This window comes from Schistocerca nitens, chromosome 4, assembly GCF_023898315.1.
Source record: "Schistocerca nitens isolate TAMUIC-IGC-003100 chromosome 4, iqSchNite1.1, whole genome shotgun sequence".
Taxonomy (NCBI): Eukaryota; Metazoa; Arthropoda; class Insecta; order Orthoptera; family Acrididae; genus Schistocerca; species Schistocerca nitens.
In genome coordinates this window covers 707,768,874-707,784,378 of record NC_064617.1, presented here as the reverse complement: position 1 = coordinate 707,784,378, position 15,505 = coordinate 707,768,874, and the positions used below count along the sequence as shown (strand labels likewise).

General features: G+C 41.6%; 2 protein-coding genes across 3 annotated transcripts in view; one reads left to right on the top strand and one right to left on the bottom strand.

The window, feature by feature from the left end:
• LOC126252529 (probable G-protein coupled receptor No9) overlaps positions 1-15,505 on the bottom strand; it is a 778,809-nt gene that overhangs the window by 713,987 nt on the left and 49,317 nt on the right. The gene's annotated exons all lie outside the window — the stretch shown is intronic.
• LOC126252546 (protein yellow-like) overlaps positions 1,887-15,505 on the top strand; it is a 74,463-nt gene continuing 60,844 nt past the window's right edge. Inside the window, exon 1 of one of the 2 annotated variants that reach the window (XM_049953445.1) lies at positions 1,887-2,071. The gene's annotated coding sequence lies outside the window, so the exon portion shown is untranslated. The remainder of the gene's footprint in view (positions 2,072-15,505) is intronic. The other variant, XM_049953444.1, reaches the window with a different exon arrangement.

Sequence of the window (15,505 nt, the reverse complement as noted above, 5' to 3'; positions counted from 1 at the left end):
AACACCTGTCGGACCGCTCAATATACGTGATTTCGTATTTAAAAGCGGAAGAATTCATACTCCAGCCACATGGTGGGATCGGTAGTCTACTGAAATTTTAGTGGCCCGTCGATTGACGAGATTCGCAGTCAAAGTGTTAGTAATTCCATATAAAATATATTGACAGTGAGTGAGTTGTTGTTGCCATTCTTAGTAGTAGTGTGTATTTTCCCCATTTTCATTTGGCAGTCAGTATTCATGACCGATAGACTGCTTCCGAAATGCGTAGATACACACAGTTACGTAACCACAAGGTTCAGTGGTTTAATCGATCGGTGTATGGGGACGTTACAAGCTGACCAAGAAGTGATTACATAAGACAGCCGTTCGATGTTACAGAGAGAAGGATTGAACACATCAAACCTCCCTTGGGATTGATGACCGCCGGCCGGAGTGACCGAGCGGTTCTAGGCGCTACAGTCTGGAACCGCGCGACTGCTACGGTCGCCGGTTCGAATCCTGCCTCGCGCATGGATGTGTCTGGTGTCCTTAGGTTAGTTAGGTTTAAGTAGTTCTAAGTTCTAGGGAACTGATGACTTCACAAGTTAAGTCCCATAGTGCTCAGAGCCATTTCAACCACTTGATTGATGACCGAAACAGCAACTTACAAACTATGTACCATAAATTCCTGGACTCGACAAAAACTATCGGGTTCTGTTTCTGTATATTGAGCTATAACATGTTGATAACGCTTATCACTGAGTCACATTGTATTGTAACAAACGTAGAGGGGGCCACAGAGACGCAATAATATGAGGAACTTTCTACACATGTGAGTCTATATCTACTCCTGGATACTGCTTAGAATCCAATATATGATTTCTGAATCTACATTACCATGATGTAATGTAGTTGGCATCTTAGATTGTCTGCAGTCCTTTTCAAAGTACACATTTTCTGGGAAAAAAGATGGTGTTACAATAGGTTGTCATCTACAGTGCGAGTCCAGTGCTTTAACAGCACAGCATCTGAATCCTCCTATAAACAGCAAAAGGTGAAATTTACGATCGTAACCTCTGAGAGTAACTTTCGGAAGCAGAGTTATTTGCCATTTATAGGTGTCGACAGACCATGTGCCGCAACAGGTAAAAGAAAACTACTGCTACGGTCGCAGGTTCGAATCCTGCCTCGGGCATGGGTGTGTGTGATGTCCTTAGGTTAGTTCGGTTTAAGTAGTTCTAAGTTCTAGGGGACTTATGACCTAAGATGTTGAGTCCCATAGTGCTCAGAGCCATTTTAAAAGAAAACTGAGATACTGCTCAGGCTCTTCCGAGTTCGAAGGAAGCAAGAAAGTTTAAGATCTATCGGCCCATCGATATCGAGGTCATTAGAGATGGATTATATGCTCGAATTGTTTGAAGGATGGGAAAGGAGGTTGGCCGTGTCCTTTCAAAGGAAACATCAGGGCATTTGGCTGGCGTGATTTAGGGATATCATGGAAAACCTACATCTGGATGACTGGACGCGAATTTGAACCGCTGTCCTCCTGAATGCGAGCCCAGTCGGCTACCCATCTACCCACCTTGCTGGGTACTGAGGTCAAAGTTCGAACTGGGAAGTAGTCAATGGTCTTTCCATTACGAAACCACAGACTTGCAACGTAACTCCTACAAATTCAGAGGAGCGTAACCACAAAGCAGTGTTTCCCAGAGTCTTCATCGTGGGCTCGACCTCTGTGGTATCAGGTCGATTCGTCTGGGACCCATGACCCTTGCGGTATCAGAGCTGATGCGACGGTCCGTTTGACATTAACGGCAGTTACGGCTATTCCCAGCTATCGTGTGCTCTGTTGGTATTTTCCTTTCTCTGAGGATTACAGAAACTTGTTTTCCTTATCGCCGCTGGCGGGCGCGCCGTGCCTTCGCGTTAGTCAGTGTCACGCGTCCGGCGGAGAGTATAAGTTGAGAGCCAAAGATGCTTCTGGTTTCCGTGTGCAGTTGAGGTGTCAGTGAAGTTAAGTTCAGCTCTTGCAAGCGCACGGGGAAGTTCTGTATGCATGAGTGTTTGACGTCTCTGTTCCATCACCTAATAGGTGAGTTACTCGTATACACGGAATACCATTTAACGTATTCTGCATGCTCCGAAATATCGAACAAATGATTTTAACAAAAGTTAGTGTGTGAATATACAAGTATTTCGTTATATTAATTAGGCTCAAAAGTTCTTTCTGTCTCAAAATACGGATATAGTTAGATTTTTATTAATGGAACGGTGTCAACTGACATATTACCTTGTATGGAGAAAATCTGCCGTTAATGATGCTATAAGAATTTTCTTTGTCACTTTAAGACTGTGTTATGTTCTGATTCGATCGGATCATCATCAGACCTTAGCATTTTGGTTACAAGAGTATACTGCTCTATGAAGTAGCACGTAAACGTGGTTATAGAATTTAACGGGATATTCTGGTTATAGAATAACCGTCGCTCCTTTAGAAGTAGGTGCAGTGTAGACGGTCAACAAAGACTGAATATTCAAATAGCTGCGTCCTAAATGTTTTTCAGTGAAGCTAATCGCTGATACAGATGGAAAGTTTTGATCTCAATCATCACACAAACATCACGTAAAATTTCTCGGTGTATGCCCAGTCGGTTTTTGCGAAAAGTTATACTGCAAGTGTTGACAAGAATTGTACTGACAGCAAACGCTTTTAAATGCCGTTAAATACAGCACATTTGACATTTAAATGTGTCGTAAGTGCTACTGTATCTCAACTAACGTAATAGCTGCGATTGTTAACTACACAGCTGAACATTCACCCTTTCGCACTGTATTATTTACTGGAAACTGTTTCGTCAGCTTAAGTCGCAAATCAAAGGTGTTAGGCAGGATCACTTGGTATGTGGCCAATGATCAGTGTCGTACTAGATGATAATTCCGATACAAAGTTCATTTAGTGTGTTCGCCTAACAACACAATTATTTATTCTTCAGGAAATTCATGACTTTTGACTACATGATAACAATTTATTCTTCCCTTGATTGTTCTTCGCCAAAAGATGGAAGGAGAGAAATTGCTTCCAAAAATGTTGCTAACTAGCGCTTATTGATGTGCGTGGTAACACGAGAAGATTTTTCTCCGCGATTGTTTGTGCTTTTCTGTCCAGTATCAGTGCTGAAGGCAACAACAAAACACTGATTCCGTCACAATGTTAAAATATATCCCCATATAAATGCTTCAGATGGCGGAGTTTACTTTTTTTGATATATGTTTTGGTTCGTTGTATTTTTATTTTTAATACCAATTTCATAATGGTTCAGCACAATTCTTCATGTCAGTACTGGGTAATAGATCTATGCCGAACACAACTGATGTCAAGGAATTCGCAGCCAGCGAGTAAACTTCGAAGCAAAACAAAATTATTCTGTATCGAGCCATCGTTGACCATGGATGCCTTGTACCAACATACTCAGAAAATATCACTGAACAACCTACGAAATTTTTATAAACCTCTTCTGGTTGTACTGTCTTCTAAAACTCTAAAACAAGCCGACGTTTTGGTTGTGCTACAGCGGCCTTCCTCACGTTCGACTGACGCGGCAGCCGGCAATACACTCAAAAGGGTTTTAATGACCCTGAAGCCGGCCGCGCAAACCAATGTACACCGGATTTCTATCAACGGGGGTTCGGGTTCACCATGTACATAAAGCCAAACCACTTTTTAATGTAACAGCTTGTAGTCAGTTCAGTTCCGTTTGTACAGCTGGTAAAGTGTAGCCGTTAGCAATTGAATTCTTCGTTTACGCTTCCTAGGACCAGTTTCAAAATGTCCTTTAATTTGGGAAACATCGTGATGCAAGGGCAGAGTTTAAATGAAAGCTTTTGAAAATTAATAGATATATGTACTAATATATACATGTAGCTTGGGAAGAAACTGCCGCTAGAACATCATCTAGAACTAAAAATGAGAACACTACAAACAGAAAGTGAACTGCAAAATAGCATCTAAAACATTTCCTAGTAAAGAGTGGCAAAGAGGGACTATAGACAGCTACTGCGGTATTAAAAGCGCTCATTGAACTTGTACACTGTGACGTCACGAGTGCTGGAGACAAGCCCCGCCCTACAACTTGGCTAGTGTGACGAGAGATGCGGTGAGGAGAGATGAAGCCTTTAAGATCACTTGTATAAACTGTACCCTGGAATAACTGAGTTAATAACAGCAATAAAAACTTACTAAATTCCAGTTTGATCTAGTTTGCGTTCACTTTCCTCATACCTTGAGAAGAAATTAGAGGAAATGATACATAATCTGTATACTGAAATTAACGTCAATAAAAGGTTGCTTCTGCGTGTCACATGTTGATTGTCATCAGCAGTCATTGGTAAAGTCATCTATTTGTAGATTCCTTGCTGCAAAAAGGATATCAAGATTCTAAGTATTTCCACACCCGTTACTAAATTAAATTTCACAGGTTATTTGATTTTATTCATACTCCTTAACAACGTCACAGTAATTCATTAACACATCGATGCACTGCAAAGGTTTTTCACCAAATAGCTTACAATAAAGTTATTCCAGTAGTCTCTGCATCAACACTGTAACAGAAACAAAAGAATATCACCTACCTTACATATTTTGTGATATATATTCATAAATGCTTCAGTAATCTGTAATGACAGTTACAAGTGTTTTGTAATGAAGGAAATCTCCGAAAGAACGAAATACAAGTGGAAATGTAATCCAAATGTTGTTGAATTACCACTAATTGCGTACAGGTAAAATATCACAAAAATATTCCATTTTGATGTATATGAGAATTTAATATAAATAACAAAACACAGAGCGAATAAATTGTAAGTCCTGTACTGATGTATAGTATGGTTTACTAAATTAGTGTATCATGTTGTTACTAAAAAAAAAGAAAAGGAGCTTGAGTCATTGTCCAATTTCATTGAAAGCCCCGACTTCCTCTGGCAGTGCAATTACCGTACATTTGCTCTGTGGAAGCAACACTTAGGGCTGAGAAATGCTTGAACATGCAACATAATCGAAATTGGAACTGGAAGTACGTTGCTTTGAAATTTTCAAACATATTTATAGCTCATCTCCATGAAAGAAACGTCGAATTCAATAATGACCAGCATAATACGGCAGAATACAGTATTTTTTCACATCTAATTTGACAAATTACTGAGCACAAAACACTGCCAATCCTCAAAATCTTCTGATTTCTGTCGATTTGGAACAATGAACTTTTGATCCCACGGTAAATGGATCAAATAATACAGTAAATCAAATTTGAACTGTGTAAGTAACTGAAATAATTTTTTGAGAAGGAAGTCGTCTGTATAGCTTAATATATTTTCATTTCTTAGAACGATTTAGCAACTTCCGTAACGTATGCAGTCGTGTTCACAGTGAATAAAATATATGTATTTCTTGGAAATCTTCTGGGGAAACATATTACGATTACAGAGCAGACATGAGTAAGTGTATGATGTGCCCTACTGTTCTTCAGCTCTGCTGGAACATTTGCGAGACAGACGCCCTGAGAAAATAGTTCTACTGAAAACATACTCGTATATAAGCATTATGGATATAAATGAAGATAATTTATGTCACGTATTGGTCACACAAGCCAATTCCACGCGCAGTTGTAAGTGTACAATGATCAACTAACAACAGTCAGTTTTATCCTTATTTGCAGAGTACATGTGTGGCCGCTGATAAGAAATACATAGTCAGAAGCTGTTAGGAACTCTTCAGGGACATACGTTACCCCTGTGAATAGTACTACTTATTGAAAATGTATGTCAAACTAAATTTGTTCCTCAGGCCAACAGAGGTGTTTTACCTTATTCTCTGCTAAAAATGAATTATTCTCATCTAGCCATACAGCGTTTACTATTACAGACATCGCCAAAATTTTATGCTACATTGCTGTTAATAATTTTATCAGGCGCTACTTGTAACGATGTATGAGGTCTTGTTGGGAGGCGCATTATTTATGTAATTTAGATATCAGTTTACGAAACTTGTCATAACCGTAAATCGACGAGTGCGTTTCCCTACAGACTGTAGACAATGGGCCGTTATTGCGCTCCTCACGTTTTGTTAAAAAAATGTTCAAATGTGTGTGAAATCTTATGGGACTTTACTGCTAAGGTCATCAGTCCCTAAGCTTACACACTACCTAACCTAAATTAGCCTAAGGACAAACACACACACCTATGCCCGAGGGAGGACTTCAACCTCCGCCGGGATCAGCCGCAGAGTCTATGACTGCAGCGCCTAAGACCGCTCGGCTAATCCCGCGCGGCTCACGTTTTCTGCTCGTGACGCAACTTCCAGGCAAATAATGCGCAAGAACAGAACGAAGCCACACCTTCGAGTCCACAAGTTCTGCTATCTCTGAATGCATGATTCCTGGCCTCAAATATTCATTTCTACAATAGATAAAATATTATTAAAAAACAAGCCGATAGAGCTGCATTATTAGTGGAAGGGTGAGGTTAATGCCCCATCTGCTACGACATCCCGCAATAACTTGGCGCTTTAAGGATCAGTATTGGGTAAAATAGTAGCAAAAGGCAAAAATGAGATTATTAGCACAGTCAATGAAGACAAAAAAAAATAGCCGAATACATGAAACAGTCGTGTAGTCTCAAAATTTTGTACAATGCAGCCAATGACTCGTAAGGTGCACTGTGGAAGGAACGGCATAACGCTGTGTGTTACTTTTTGTGAGGTAGTGGGGTAGAGAGATTGGGGCATCGCCTGCTCACTCTTCGGTGTGCAGATCTACGAAAGTGTCTGACCACAGTCCGGTGAAATGCCTTCATTTGTGCGTCTACCCTCCACCCCCAAACAGCTCTCCAGCCTGACACACGCCCCAGAACACGCTCCATCCTTTAATATGGTTCTACTGCACTCATATGTGGCACAAATTTAGTATTTGTTCCTAACGCACTTCATTTAACAACAAACATAAATTTTATACCTTGAAAACCCTATTTTTAATCATTTGAGATTTTTTCATCCCCTGCAATGTAAAACCCTTAAGCCTAGCCCCGAACTCACCACGCACACATCACACTGGCTAGGATTTGTAGTACAGTATGTTGCTCAGGGTACTTCCTCCAACCACTGTACAAAATTTTCTGACCACAGGAAATTTTTCCCCATATTTTCCTTCGTTTATATATGTATCATGCATGTTGTTGTTGTTGTGGTCTTCAGTCCTGAGACTGGTTTGATACAGCTCTCCATGCTACTCATCCTGTGCAAGCTTCTTCATCTCCCAGTACGTACTACAACCTACATCTTTCTGAATCTGCTTAGTGTATTCATCTCTTCGTCTCCCTCTACGATTTTCACCCTCCACACTGCCCTCCAATGCTAAATTTGTGGTCCCTTGATGCCTCAGAACATGTCCTACCAACCGATCACTTCTTTTTGTCAAGTTGTGCCACAAACTCCTCTTCTCCCCAATTCTATTCAATACCGCCTCATTAGTTGTGTGATCTACCCATCTAATCTTCAGCATTCTTTTGTAGCACCACATTTCTAAAGCTTCTATTCTATTCTTGTCCAAACTATTTATCGTCCATGTTTCAGTTCCATACATGGCTACACTCCATACAAATACTTTCAGAAACGACTTCCTGACACTTAAATCTATACTCGATGTTAACAAATTTCTCTTCTTCAGAAACGGTTTCCTTGGCATTGCCAGTCTACATTTTATATCCTCTCTACTTTGCTCCCCAAATAGCAAAACTCCTTTACTACTTTAAGTGTCTCATTTCCTAATCTAATTCCCTCAGCATCATCCGACTTAATTCGACTACATTCCATTATCCTCGTTTTACTTTTGTTCATGTTCATCTTATATCCTCCTTTCAAGACACTGTCCATTCCGTTCAACTGCTCTTCCAAGTCCTTTGCTGTCTCTGACAGAATTACACTGTCGTCGGCGAACCTCAAAGTTTTTATTTCTTCTCCATGGATTTTAATACCTACTCCGAATTTTTCTTTTGTTTCCTTTACTGCTTGCTCAATATACATATTGAATAACATCGGGGATTGGCTACAACCCTGTCTTACTCCCTTCCCAACGACTGCTTCCCTTTCATGTCCCTCGACTCTTATAACTGCCATCTGGTTTCTGTACAAATTGTAAATAGCCTTTCGCTCCCTGTATTTTACACCTGCCACCTTTAGAATTTGAAAGAGAGTATTCCAGTCAACATTGTCAAAAGCTTTCTCTAACTCTACAAATGCTACAAACGTAGGTTTGCCTTTCCTTCATCTTTCTTCTGAGATAAGTCGTAAGGTCAGTATTGCCTCACGTGTTCCAGTATTTCTATGGAATCCAAACTGATCTTCCCCGAGGTCCGCTTCTACTAGTTTTTCCATTCGTCTGTAAAGAATTCGTGTTAGTATTTTGCAGCTGTGGCTTATTAAACTGATTGTTCGATAATTTTCACATCTGTCAACACCTGCTTTCCTTGGGATTGGAATTATTATATTCTTCTTGAAGTCTGAGGCTATTTCGCCTGTTTCATACATCTTGCTCACCAGATGGTAGAGTTTTGTCAGGACTTGCTCTCCCAAGGCCGTCAGTAGTTCCAATGGAATGTTGTCTACTCCGGGGGCCTTGTTTCGACTCAGGTCTTTCAGTGCTCTGTCAAACTCTTCACGCAATATCGTATCTCCCATTTCATCTTCATCTACATTCTCTTCCATTTCTATAATATTGTCCTCAGGTACATCGCCCTTGTATAGACCCTCTATATACTCCTTCCACCTCTCTGCTTTCCCTTCTTTGGTTAGGACTGGGTTTCCATCTGAGCTCTTGATATTCATACAAGTGGTTCTCTTTTCTCCAAAGGTCTCTCTAATTTTCCTGTAGGCAGTATCTATCTTACCCCTAGTGAGATAAGCCTCTACATCCTTACATTTGTCCTCCAGCCATCCCTGCTTACCCATTTTGCACTTCCTGTCAATCTCGTTTTTGAGACGTTTGTATTCCTTTTTGCCTGCTTCATTTATTGCGTTTTTATGTTTCCTCCTTTCATCAATTAAATTCAATATTTCTTCTGTTACCCACGGATTTCTACCAGCCCTCATCTTTTTACCTACTTGATCCTCTGCTGCCTTCACTACTACATCCCTCAGAGCGACCCATTCTTCTTCTACTGTACTTCTTTCCGCCACTGCTGTCAATTGTTCCCTTATGTTCTCCCTGAAACTCTGTACAACCTCTGGTTTAGTCAGTTTATCCCTGTAATGGACTGGTCTGCACACTGTCCTGACCTGAATCTTATAGAACACCTTTGGGATGTTTTGGAATGCCGACTTTGTGCCAGGCTTCACAGACCGACACCGATACCTCTCCCACTGCAGCACTCCATGAAGAACGGGTTGCCTTTTACCAAGAAACCTTCCAGCATTTGATTGAACGTATGCCTGCGAGAGTGGAAGCTGTCATCAAGGCTAAGTGTGGGCCAACACCATACTGAATGCCAGCATTACCGATGGAGGGCGTCACGAACTTATAAGTCATTTTCAGCCACGTGTCCGGATACTTTTGATCACATAGTGTAAATACGAACCTAGGTTTATTCTGTAACTTCACGCAGAAAACTTACGCTCCTTCATAGTCATGATTCGACCAAAATATTCCACATTCCAGTAATTTATCTGTTCTAGACAGCAGCAGTCATCGCAACCAGTACCTTTACCTAGATGGAAACACAAAACACGTTTACAGTACCCATTCTTCTTACATCACTGGACAAAAAATCTCTCACTCCTAAAGTTATCATTACAAGCAGAGTTTAATACCGTGTAATTCCGCTGCTGAATTCGGTAACAGCCTGGATTCGGCTACGAAGTGAGTCCACAAGGTTGGGCAGGTACGTCACGTCCAGGAAGCTACTCGCTGTAGATCTGAGCACGCAATTTCATCAAATTACGGGGATGCAAATTTCGCCGTTTTATCCACTGTTCCAACACGTTCCACTAGTTTTGTGCGGGGTTCAAGTCGTGATGTGATTTTTCAGGCCAATTGAGATGTAGTAGAGCGGGGGTGTGTTCAGTAAACCATGTGCTTCCAGCCCAGTGAACTTTGTTGTTGTCGGCTTTATGTGCCTCTGCGAGAAGTGGCTTCTTGCAACGCGTACCGACTCTATAACTATGTTCATTGCACGTAGCTGCCGTTCCAGTGTTCTCTCACTCACATGTTGTGATGGACCCTCATTCCCTGCCTGCAACAATTACTGTCGGGTTTGGAATCGATTTTGATTCATAAGCCGTGAAACGTGTCTTCTTCTTCTTTTCCCGATCAGAGCTCTGACGTGTTTAGTCGCTACTTGCGTTACACGACTGCTTGTAAGCACAATGACCAGTACGCAACACCAACTCTACACCAACAAATTCAATAACTTCACACACCTTATAGCCATGGACACGGCCAAACACGATTGACCCTTTTTCTGCCACTCTATCAAATCCTTACCTTTTACCCCTGTTGGCGTACAATATTCGCTTGAAACATAAAATGCTTCACTGATCACTACTGCCTAAGCTCCCTTAGTCAGAGCACGAGCATTTGAACACATGATTCGATCGCTGCGCCATCTGTCAACGCTTAACGCTTCATCTGCGCGTGCGCAAAGGTTAACTATTTTTTTGTACGGTGAGCTCATGTGAACGGTCCACAACACTCGTAAATTGGTCGATGAAAGTCGATCTCATTCACACATAAACCGGGTAATTGTACTTTCTACAGGTGAGGCACTTCATGCAAAAACTGAGGCTCAAGTAAGTTCAGATTATTTTTCTTGACGACATGATTTCGCATGTCGGCACGTTAAGTCAGCTTGGAGATCCTACCCAAATGTCAGTGTACCATAAAAGATTTGCAGTCATACACTGAGTAATTGTGAGGCTTCGGCGAATGTCATAACATACATTCAGAAAAAAAGGAAGGAGATTAGGTCGTGTCGATGACCAGCAAACTCGCCGATTTGACGTGGAAGGGGAAGCAAGCTGTTCGAGTGTTTTTCAAAGGAACCGCTCTAATATTAGCCGTAAACGATTTCAGGAACACTGAAATCTGGATACCTGGATGGGGTTTTGAACGCTGTTCCTTCTGGATAGGAATCTCGTGCCCAACGCCACACAATGCGCTGGGTTTCACTTACGGTTACTGAATCCATCATGCAGTTTACTGGTGATAAACACATCTGTTTGTCTTCACAAAGATCTAACAACATTTAGCTGTGGGCAGTATTTCCTGGTTGCGCTATACAGAGTGTTTAACCCTGCGCATTATAATACAACATTTCATTGCTTTTGTTATCAATTTATGCTTTGAATAAGAGGTGCAAAGTTATCAAATATATTTCGTTAACTTATGTAACTAGTGTTTGTCAATAATGAGAAGTCATCAGACCGATCACCTAAGCATTAAATTAGTCGGCAGGTTTTATATGGCATTTATGTAACACGGTCAGGGTTCGACAACGTGAGGACTTTCTACATCTCCCGAAGTACGCCATCAGTATGCTGACAACGAACGATATCCTAAAACTCTACTGTTCTGATTAATCGCTTCCGACGGTTTTCGCCACAATTAGCTCGATTTAAGGTATCTGATTCAGAAAATTAATAAAATGTAAGTCCAAATTCGTAACTGCGTTTTCTGTTGTGCAACACAAGACGGCTGACTGAAGACTGACTATAACGGCTGCAAATCACTTGCGAAACGTGAGGCGACGGCATCTGTATCGACCGCCAGTAACCCTGAATAATATGTTGAGTATCTACGAGTGCTGACTAACAGATGTTAGATTGCAGTTTATTTGCCCGATAATTACAGATATTTACCGTCCCTCGCACAGATGACATGTCTAAAGCTTTTGTTTTGGCAATACAGTTCCCTGGCAACGTAACTTTTTAGAAAGAAGTAGTAACATATCATTCGCGAGCAGCACCTGCAGTGGTTGTCAAAGATTAGGTGTCAGGGCCGTTGATGACAGACTCCCCTCATTACATAAGGGATTTGTGCCTACCTCAAAGGAAAAGAAGAGACACACATTCCTAAACAGGTAGTCTTGGTCAAAACTCCCATTATAATATCTCTGGAAACAAATACCTGTTACGACATAGGCCTATCAGTGATGTCATCAGCCTCTCCTACGCAGGAGTAGACACCTTAGGCAGTACTGCAAGTGACTACCATGCATCCTTACTCATCTTTCACCCCTTATTTACAGTGAATCACGCACTCTTTCAAGCACACCTGGCTCCATTCGAATTCCTTCACGTGCAGTGTACACTGGATGCACAACGTCTGCACATTGTCGACGGGTTGGGCATAATATAATACATTTAAATGTTCCCTAAGCCAAAAATCCAGCCGACACTACGGGACCTCATCAACCAACCGATGGCCGCTGTAACGTTCTTGTGAGATACTGAGGAAATAGGGTGATGCCCCGTCGTGCATAAACCATAATCGTTATCTTTCTGCAAAGGTAACGTTCTCCAATAAAGCCGTTAATTCATCGTACAGAAAATCGGTAATACAAAGCACCTTGCAGTCTGTTTGGTAAAGTCACAGACGATTTCAGTCCATATACTGATACTGAAGCGCTCCTGACGCCTCACCTCCATGAGTACTCGAGGATTTGCTCTGCTTACACGTGTATGTTATGGTAATTTACTATGCTGCAACAGAAAGACTGCCAGCACCACCTGCAGGGAAGCAGCCTACTCACGCTATAGTACATTCACGTCAGTCTTTCCATTGTGTGCCAGCCAGTCCACTGTAACTAGCTCTGACGTCATAAATGTTGCGCAATACTTTAAAAATCAAATAAATAACCTAAAACGTTTCTAGCATGTCAGGAGTAATACTAAATTAATATGTGTTGAATATCAGTTAGATAACTTTAACCATTTTCGAAATTTGGACGTTTTTCTGTAAAAATCATTGGCGCAACAGAAAAGAGCTAGAGAGTTAAAAATTTATAATTAAATTCATTTTTCATAATTATTTAATAAAAACAGTACTTTGGGTTTCACAAATTAAAATTTTAGTGGAAATTCATGATTTTCTGTTTTTCGTCTTAAAACTTAAGGAAGCAAGATAGATTAAGTAGGCTAATAAATAAGGCTAGGATGTTTATATTTAAGTAGGTTGGAGATTCGCTATAACTATGAAGATGTGAGAAGTTTCATTTGAATACCAATAAAACTATAGCGATAGCGTATCTCCAAAGGGCCAGTTCAGAGCTCGCCTACTGCGTGCAGTGTAATTAAATTAATTCTCTCGTCCAAAATATTTAACTTAGCCACGTAAAAATTTTATGATCAATACTTACCTGCGTGCTGAATGCACATTTAAATTAAGAGCTTCATCGGCCATCAGCAAGAGAAGCTATGATTTATTAGGTAACTTAAAGTGGTGCATTACTAGCCCAGCGGCTAGTCGGGAGAGCCGATTTGATCAGGCGTTCCCTTAGCCGTCCGCACCGCGGCTTTATATATAAGAACGCTGCGCGAGGAAGCAGGGCCCCAGTTCTCTCCAGACGCTGAGTAGCACGCCATTTATGTCGGGATTCGCGTCGCGTCGCGTCGCGTCGCGTCAGTATCATTGCTACAAACAGACTCGGATGCCGTATTAAGTTACTCGGGTCGGGGTACGCGTAACCATGAAATCATTTTCGAGAGAAGTGTATGTCGTATTTTCACGTGCCGCCGCAGGACAGACATTCTACCAATTATTTAGCGTGGCTTTTGATGAACCTTATCATCAAATTATGGCGGGCATTCATTTAAACATTTAATTTGGACATTTATAGTTGCATCAGCGCATTAGACTCTGAACTGATCTGTTAGTTAGATGGTGTGGATTCTTTTGTTTTCATCTGTGACTTTCAGAGTACAGAACGTTTTTTCAAGACCGTTTTTGGTTATAAATCCCGGACAATCTCCTAATTCCTCAGAGCTATAAGCTGTAACTATAAGTGTATTCACAGATGAAGTGGGCACTATGAATTCTAATTACAGGCTTCACGTTTTGCTAATCACTTTCTGGTTGCCAATATTGTAGTTAGAGAGCCAGTGTTGAGAACGGCGAAAGACAGCATAAATAACATCCTAAATAATAGGAACATTTTAAACAATTAATTCCACCCACTGCCCCACATATGGTGCATCGGCTGGGAAGTGTTTCAACATTCAAACATTTATGCAGTTCCACCAGCTGCCCCACACACCGAGTACTAAACATTACTTGTCACAAAAAAACGGTCGGTATGTCAGGAGGTATTGGTTTGCGGACATATACAGGAACTTTGTTCTAGTACTGACCAATTTACCATCAGTAGGAACATGCGAGATTTATTTTTTTAAAGCCCTGTGTATTGTTGTTTCCTTCTGGGCGTTTCTTACATTTCACCCACATTTATCGACGATCTGACATTTATCAGTTTACAGATGATGCAGCAATGGAGTGACTTGTTCAGCCGCACGTGCACTGCCTCTGCGGGAGCGTAAGGCAGTACTCTTGCACGCATCTCGTGGTCGTGCGGTAGCGTTCTCGCTTCCCACGCCCGGGTTCCCGGGTTCGATTCCCGGCGGGGTCAGGGATTTTCTCTGCCTCGTGATGGCTGGGTGTTGTGTGCTGTCCTTAGGTTAGTTAGGTTTAAGTAGTTCTAAGTTCTAGGGGACTGATGACCATAGATGTTAAGTCCCATAGTGCTCAGAGCCGTAAGGCAGTAGCGATAAGTGAGACTTTATGTTTGAGGCGGACAGTGTACGCAGACATGGTTGAATGTGATGACGTGACAGGGTGGCAAAAACAGGCAGTCGTGTTTGGGCGCGCTCGCAGCCGTACGGTGTGTGAAGTTGCTGGATTTGTTGGTGTGTCGCGGCGGCCCTTTCTACGTTTCAGCCAGCAGTGGTGTATCACAGTGGCCACGAAAAGCAACGAGAGAATTGTTGTCGGAGAAAGATACTGACTGGAGGGACGAGAGACACCTTTGCAGCCTTGTGAATCAGAATCGATTCCCAAACCGACAGAAATTGCTACTGACAGTGAATGGAGATCTATCCCAAGCTGTCAGCGACAGAATATTGGGACGAGAACTGCATAGAATGAACGTTTGGATTCGCTCACCTAACAAAGCCTTTTGCTCACACAGCAAATAAAGATGACAATATCAATTATTGGTTGCAGGAAAATGTGACTGGTTTACTGACCACTTTCCCACCCTATTAGATCTCCATTTGTATGCAGGATCATCTGTCTTGAACCCCATAAAAATCTGTAAGATATTTTGCAACAGCGTTTCACCCGTTGTTGTCGACGACAGCATCCCCGCAATTTGGCGAAACTGCACGATCAAATATGAGTGGGTTGAACTCGATGCGACGTAACTCCATAACCTTGTGGACTCACTTCCTAACCGAAACCAGGCGGATATCATGTCCAGGGTCGTATTTACA